The following is an 8,755-nucleotide window of genomic DNA, read 5'->3' on the forward strand; positions in this document are numbered from 1 at the left end:
AATCTTCCAGAATCAGGGATCGAACCCATGTCACTTCCATTGGCAGGCAGATTCTTAACCACTGGACCACCAGGGAAGGCCCCTGATTTCTTGTTGTATCCACATTTCCTCTTCTCATAAGGATACTGCTCAGTGGTAAGTAGACTTATTATGGTGCTCATTTTGAAATGTATATATAGATATGGAATCACTATGCTGTATACTAGCAGCTAACCTAGTATTGTAGGTCAGTTAAACTTCAAAAACAAACAAATTCACAGAAAAAGAGATCAGATTTGTGGTTACCAGAGGTGGGGGTGGGGGGAGGGGGAGTTGAATGAAAATAATCAAAAGGTACTGGAAAGAACACAATGTAAGAACTGTGAGTTGAATCTATTCTGACTCTTGCTGAGGACTGTAGCCCAGGAGACAGCCTCTCAGAAAACTCTGAGAAATAGTTTCAAAGAGTTAGGGGAAGAGCTAGTACATATAGTGCAGTCAAGATCTTGGTGAAAGTTTACTGCTCATGAGGATCAAGTATCTCAGTTAATGATTTTAGTACTTTTCTAAGTATGGGAAGATGCAAGAATAATGGGGTCATTGAAATTCTTCCTTAGATATGCATTTTAACTATCTAGGGGCCCATATATCTAAAACACACAATGCTTCATCCTAAATTCTTTCAGGGTGTCCTTGTAGGTCAGTGACCGTGGTGGCCAATGACTTGATCCTTGTAGAACTGGAATGGCACTCAACATTGTCTGTTTACAGTACAAACTTCAAGTTATAAGAAAAATAAATATAATTAACACTGCTTTACATTATATATGAAAGTTGTTATGAGAGTGAATCTGGTGGGTGGATGCGGGATTTATTCAGCTTGCAGCCACCCAAGACAAGCCTCCTATGTAACTTCCCTTGTTTATTAAAACTGCAACCTGAAAATCTGGAGTGGTCTGCCTCTTTCATTGGTCTCTCCTTATGCTCCATGTAAGGGGGTCAATTTCAGATTTCACTCAGGGGAACTCCTGAGGCTACAAACCAATAGTAGTTGTATAATACTTTTCTTTTGAGTGGCTCCAAAATCACTACAGATGGTGACTGCCACCATGAAATTAAAAGATGCTTGCTCCTTGATAGAAAAGCTATGACCAACCTAGACAGCAAATTAAAAAGCAGAGACATTACTTTGCCAACAAAGGTCCATCTAGTCAAAGCTATGGTTTTTCCAGTAGTCATATATGGATGTGAGAGTTGGACTATAAAGAAAGCTGAGCGCCAAAGAACCGATGGTTTTGAACTGTGGTGTTGGAGAAGACTCTTGAGAGTCCCTTGGACTGCAAGGAGATCCAACCAGTCAATTCGAAAGGAAATCAGTCCTGAATATTCACTGGAAGGACTGATGCTGAAGCTGAAGTTCCAATACTTTGGCCACCTGATGTGAAGAACTGACTTATTGGAAAACACCCCGATGCTGGGAAAGATTGGGGGCAGGAGGAGAAGGGGATGACAGAAGATGAGATGGTTGGATGGCATCATCAACTCGATGGACATGAGTTTGAGCAAGCTCTGAGAGTTGGCGATGGACAGTGAAGCCTAGTGTGCTGCAGTCCATGGGGTTGCAAAGAGTCGGACATGACTGAACTACTGAACTGAATTACTTAAAAAACAATATAAATGCGTATTTCTTCTCCCTTCTTCTGTCAACCAATTTATATATTAACTGTATAAAATAATATATCTGTACTGTATTGTTGGATCTATAACAGAAATGTAATATATTTTCCAATAATAGCACAAAAGAGGTGGGTGGAACAAACATGTATTGGGCTAAGAAAATGACTCCAGATGGTTTTTCAGATCTATCAGAAGAAATAAAGAGAATCAGAAATGATAAAAAGAAGGTTAATATAACAGAAGGTATAAATATGTACTTGTTTTCCTTTCTTTTCTTAGGTCCTGTAAAAGTCATAAAAGTATATGAAATAATATTATAACACAGCAGTCCCCAGAGACCAGTTTCATGGAAGACAATTTTTCCATGGACCAGGGTGGTGGTAGGGGTGGTTTCAGGATGATCAGATGCATTACATTTACTGTGCTTCTCTGAGAATCTAATGCTGTTGCTGATTTGACAGGAGGAGGAGCTCACGCTCATATTCCCCATGTGAGACAGCTGTAAATACAGATGAAGCTATGCTTGTTCACCTACCACTCACCTCCTGTTGTGTGGCCTGGTTCCTAACAAGCCACAGAGCGGTATCAGTCTATGGCCCGGGGGTTGGGGACCCCTGTAATAATGTATTGTCAGTTTGTAACATTTATAGATGTAATATGTATCATGAAAAGGGACAAAAGAGAATAGAAGTATTTAGGAATGTTTTATGTCTCACTGGAATTAGATAACTATAAATCTGAAGCTGGTTCTGAGACATTAAGACATGAATCGTGGGCTTCCCTGGTGGTCTAGTGGTTGAGAATCTACCTGCCAATGCAGGGGACACAGGTTCGATACCCTGGTCCAGGAAGATCTCACATGCCCCAGAGCAACTAAGCCTATGCGTCACAACTACTGAGCCCACGTGCTGCAACTACTGAAGCCCGTGTGCCCTAGAGCCCGTGCTCTGCAATAAGAGAAACCACCGCAGTGAGAAGCCCACACACCCCAACAAAGAGTAGCCCCCACTCGCTACAACTAGAGAAAGTCTGAGTGCAGCAACATAGACCCAAAATATCCAAAAATAAATAAATACAATCATTTAAAAAATAAAACACTGGAAAAATGTATTTTCCAACTAAACCAAGGCAAGTATTAGGAAGGTAATAATAAAGATTAGAAGGAAATTAATGAAAGAGAGACTAGAAAAACAACAGAGAAAAATCAATGAAACCAGAAGTTGGTTCTTTGAAAAGATCAATAAAATTGGCAAACTTTTAGCTAGATTGACTCAAAAATAACAAAAGAGAAGAGGATTCAAATGACTAGAATCAGAAATCAATAGGAAATTCCCTGACAGTCCAATGGTTAGAACTTAGCATTTCACTGCCCAGCCTGGGTTTAGTTCCTGGTCAGGGAACTTATATCCACAAGACATGCAGCATGGCCAAAAAAGGAAAAAACAAAAGAAATGAGGAGGGCACATTACTGCTGATCCCATACAGATAAAAAGGATTACAAATGAATACTTGAATAATTGTAAAAGAAATTAAAGATTAAAATGAGTGGAAAACCATCCTATGTTCACTGAGTTTGATTAGAAGATTACTATTAATTAATATTGTTTATCTATTTATTTTTGGCCTTGCCACCTCTCAGCTTGCAGGATCTTAGTTCCTGACCAGGGGTCGAGCCCAGGCCCCCTGCAGTGAAAGCATGTAGTCCTAACCACAGGACCACCAGGGAATTACCCATATTAGTTAACATTATTTAGATGGAAATAATCCCTAAATTGATTTACAGATTCAGTGAAATCTCTATTAAAATCCCAGCTGATTTATTTGTAGAAGTTGATGAGCTGACTCAAACATTCATAAGGAATTTTGGAGATCCAGAATATCCAAAACAATAAGGAGGTTCACACTTCTGATTTTAAAACTTTCTATAAAATGACAGTAATCAAGACCTTATAGTACTGGCATAAGAATAGACATATAGGTAAATGGAGTAGAACTGAGAGTCCAGAAACAAGCCCACTTGGTTACAGTCAACTGATTCATTTTATGAGTACCAAGAACATTCAATGGTCTTTTCAACAAATGGTGCTAGATCACTGGATAGCCACAGGCCAAAGAATGAAATCAAACCCTTATCCTATGCCATACACAAAAATTAAAATGGATCAAAAACCTAAATGAAAGAGTTAAAACTATAAAACTCTTGAAAACATAAGGGTAAATCTCTATGACTTCAGATTTATCAATGTATTTTCAGATGTGACACCAGAAGCATGAATAACAAGAAAAGTGGTTAAATTGTACTTCATCAAAATCAAAACCTTTTATGGTTCAAAGAATACCAACAAGAAAGTAAAAAGACAACTCAGATTGGGAGAAAAATTTTGTACATTATTTATCTGATATGGCCCTGGTGTCCAGAATATATAAAGAAATCTTACAACTGAACAACCCAGAGTCAAAAAACCCAATTAAAAAATGGGTAAAGGACTTAAATAGACATTTCACCAAAGATGACATACAATGGCCAACACGCACATGTAAAGATGCTCAGGCATTAGTCACTAGGGAAGTACAAATCCAAGCCATGATGAGATACCGCTTCACACCTACTAGGATTGCTTTTAAGAAAAAGGGAAATAACAAGTGCTGGTGATGTGGAGAAACTGGAGCCCTCTTACACTGCTGGTAGGAATATACTGGGTTGGCCAAAAGTTTGTTCAGACCTAGAGGGGTGGGAGGGAAGTTCAAGAGGGAGGGGACATATGTATACTTATGGCTGATTCATGTTGATGTATGGCAGAAACCAACACAATACTGTAAAGCAATTATCCTTCAATTAAAAATACGTAAATTAAAAAAGAAGTTTGTTCGGGTTTCCTAAATAAAATGCCTTAGCTGCTAAAAGAAGACAGTTTGCCAGTGCTTCAAAAAGTTAAAGATAGCATTACCATATGACCCAGCAATTCTACTCCTAGGTGAATGAATACTCACTTGATCTTAGCCAAAAGGCCGAGAAGCGATACTCCTAGGTGAATACTCAAAAGAATTGGAAAACAGGTACTCAAAGATATAGACACTCATTTTTCAGAGCAGCACTATTCACAATCGCCTAAAGGTGGAAAATACAAAAATATCCATCAACAGAAAGATGGATAATAAATTGTGGTGTATACATACAATGGAATATTATTCAGCTTCAAAAAGGAAGTGCTGATACATATACATACTACAATGTGAATGAACCTTGAAAACATTGTATTAAGTGAAAGCCAGACACAAGACTACATACTGTATGATTCCTCTTACATGAAGTATTTAGAATAGCTAAATCCATGGAAACAATGCAGATTGGTGGTTGCCGGAAGATGCTGAGAGGAGAGACTCGGGAGCATTTACTTAGTGGGTATGAGGTTTTCTTCTGGGGTGATGAAAATGTTTTGTAATTATATAGAGCTAGTAGTTTCATAGGAGAAGGCAATGGCAACCCACTCCAGTACTCTTGCCTGGAAAATCCCATGGACGGAGAAGCCTGGTGGGCTGCAGTCCATGGGGTCACTAAGAGTCGGATACGACTGAGAGACTTCACTTTCACTTTTCACTTTCATGCATTGGAGAAGGAAATGGCAACCCACTCCAGTGTTCTTGCCTGGAGAATCCCATGGACAGCAGAGCCTGGCGGGCTATGGTCCATGGGGTCACAAAGAGTCGGACACGACTGAAGTGACTGAGCACACACGCACAGTAGTTTCACAACATTGTGAATGCCACCAAACTGTTCACTTTATTAAAATTAACCACTTTAAATTGGTTAATTTAATGTTATGTGAATTTCATTTCAGTTAAAAAACAGTTTTAAAAAGGTTAAGGAGTTAACCATATAACAGCATTTCCACTCCTATATATCTCCCCAAGAGAAATGAAGATACACATAAACACAGATGTGTGTGCCCATGAACATATCATTACTCATAATAGCCAAAACGTGGAAACAATCTAAAGTCCATCAATTGATAAATGGATAAACAAAAGGTAGTATCTCTGTAAAATGGAGTATTACTCAGACACGTTAAGGAATGTATTGATATACTCGACAATATGGATGAACTTTGAGAACACGCTAAGTGAAAGCAGGCAGACACAAAAGGCCACACATTGTATTGGGTTGGCCCAAAAGTTCAGTCCAGTTTTTCCATAAAAAACCCAAATGAACTTTTGGGCCAACCCAATATGATTCCATTGATATGAAATGTCCAGGAGAGGTAAATATATAGAGACAGAAAGATTACTGAATGGGGAGATGGAGAGTGACTGCTAATGGGTATGCTTTTCTTTTTTATTATTAGCAAATTTTTAAAATTTTTAATTTTATTGGAACATAGTTGATTTACACTATTGTGTTAGTTTCAGATATAGGATATGCTTTTGTTTTTGAAGTATTGAGAAAATGTTCTGAAATTATAGTGGGGATGGTTGCATAACCTTGTGAATATACTTGTGAATGAAAGCCACTCAAGGGCATATTTTAAAATGATGAATTATATGATATGTAAGTTGTATCTCAGTAAAGCTGTTAGGAGAAAATGAAAGATACTAATATACATTATTCTTGGCTTGGTGAGAGGGAAGGAGAGAGAAATAGCTAAAGAGGAAGATCAATGGGAAAAGAGCAAGGGAGTGATTACCATAAAAATCAGCAGAGTGGTTACCTGTGTGTGCGATCTGGAGAATCCGGATACTTGAGGGGCTTCTTGAGCATTGTTAGTTTTGTATTTCTTGACCTGGGTGCTGGTTATGCCAAGGCTTCCTATGTAGCTACTTGTTATACTGCAAAGTTGTGTTTTATGTACTCTTCTGTGTGTGCCTTTCTCCATCTCACTAAATGGTACCACTTTCCACCCAGTTACTCAAGTCAAAAATCTTGGAGTCACCTTGACTCTTTATCTAACACCTCATATCTAACGTGCCAAGACACCTTGTCAGTTTTATCTTCAGACTACATCTAGAATCTGACCCCTTCTCATCACCACCTGGTTTGAAGCACTTGCCATCTCTCACCTGGACAATAGCAGTAGCCTTCTGATCTCTCCGCTCCATCCCCTGACCTGCCTACCCTGGAGTATTTTCTACATAGCAACCAGTTTCTTTTTTCTCCTTTGACTTGAAGGTATTTCTTAATGAAATATTAATCACATACAATGAAATGCACATACATGTACATTCCAATGAGTTTGACAAATGTAGACACTAGTGTAACAAACACCCCAGTTAAGATATAAAACATTTCCACTACCCCCCATAAGTTCCAGAAGGATCCTTTCTAAAGCCAGTGTCAGATCATGTGAGTCCTCTGCTTCAAACCTCCCAGTGACCCTCCTTGTCACCGACAATAAAACCTCAAGTTCTTGCAATGGCTCATAAAGCTGTACACAGTCTGCCCTCACCCCCCATTACTTCTCTTATCTCATCTTACAGTTCTTTCCTCTTCCTTGAGTTCATTCTGTATGGGCTCTCCAAAACAGATCGTTAAATTCCTTCCTCACTGTTCTCAGGACAAATTGGGCACTTTCCTGCCTCAGGGCTTTTGTACTTGGTGTCCTCTGTCTGGAATGCTGTTATCCCAGATTATCTGCTTCATTTAGGTCTCTGCTCAAATGTCACCTTATCAGAAAGAGACCCTCCCTGACCACCCTATATACGATGACATGCCCCCTCCCCGGGCACGCTCTCTCATCCCCTTCCCTTGCTCCAATGTTCTTTATAGCACTTAGCTCCATTTGTTATGTATTATGCATGTGCGATTCTGCTGTGCTCTCTCATGTAAGTTCTAGAGTGTGGGGATTCGAGTGCCTTTGCTCTGGCTGTATCGCCAGTGCTTAACTCAATGCCTGGCATATAGTGGGTGTTCAAAAACTATTTACCAGGCCGGCGGGAGCCCCGGAGGGCGGCGGTGCAGCCGACCGGCCAGCGTGGACCGCGGGCAGCCCGGGCGTTGGTCCTGGGCCGCGCCTCTCTCCTGCTCGACCTCTCCGGAGCCGGGGGCGGACCGCGCGAAGGTGACTTAGGGAGACCTTGCGGTGTCGCCCTTGATCGCACCTCCCGGCTGGGCTGGGAAAAAAGGCGGAAGGACAGGCCGAGCGCATTCGTGCGGGAGCCTCGAGCAGCCCCGGGCGGAGCGAGCAGCACCAGGCGGAGTGAGCCGCCAGGGAGAGCCCGGGCCCCGGCCCAGGCGAGGAATTTGAAATTGGAACAGGAACAAGAGAAAAACCAAATTTTTATCAGAAGCGCTGGCTACTCTAGCCACTGAACATCACGAATTAGAGCATTCTCTGGTCAAAGGCTCCCCGCCTCTGAGCATCTTGAGTGAGGGCGAGCTCTGTCCCCGAGCAGACTGGAAGCAGTGACCGACCACGCACTCCTTGGAAGAGGAAGCAGAGCGCCCGGAGCAGTAGACAGCACAGAATGTCGGAAGGCAAGGACTCTGGTAGTGAAGACGTGTTCTCCAAAGGCATCAAAAAACACAGAACAAGCCTGCCCTCCCCTATGTTTTCCAGAAATGACTTCAGTATCTGGAGCAGCCTCAGAAAATGTATCAGAACGGAACTCTCCAAGATCACCATGCCAGTTATATTTAATGAGCCTTTGAGCTTCCTCCAGCGACTCATTGAATACATGGAGCATGCATACCTCATCCACAAGGCCAGTTGGTTTGCAGATCCTGTGGAAAGGATGCAGTGGGTAGCTGCCTTTGTTGTCTCTGCTGTTGCTTCTCAGTGGGAACGCACTGGAAAGCCTTTCAACCCACTTCTGGGAGAGACTTATGAATTAGTTCGAGATGACCTTGGTTTCAGACTCATCTCTGAGCATGTCAGCCATCACCCACCCATTAGTGCATTTCATGCTGAAGGATTAAACAATGATTTCATCTTTCATGGCTCAATCAATCCCAAACAAGTTCTGGGGGAAAAGCATAGAAGCAGAACCCAAAGGAACCATGACGTTGGAGCTCCTTGAACACAATGAAGCATATACGTGAGTGAATCCTACCTGCTGTGTGCACAACATCATTGTGGGAAAGCTCTGGATGGAGCAGTATGGCAAT

The 8,755-nt window shown here is 41.3% G+C and overlaps 1 pseudogene; it reads left to right on the forward strand.

The window, feature by feature from the left end:
* Positions 1-8,755, forward strand: part of LOC122435737 — a 20,144-nt pseudogene that overhangs the window by 10,778 nt on the left and 611 nt on the right.

Source organism: Cervus canadensis, chromosome X, assembly GCF_019320065.1.
Source record: "Cervus canadensis isolate Bull #8, Minnesota chromosome X, ASM1932006v1, whole genome shotgun sequence".
In the NCBI taxonomy this organism is placed as follows: Eukaryota; Metazoa; Chordata; class Mammalia; order Artiodactyla; family Cervidae; genus Cervus; species Cervus canadensis.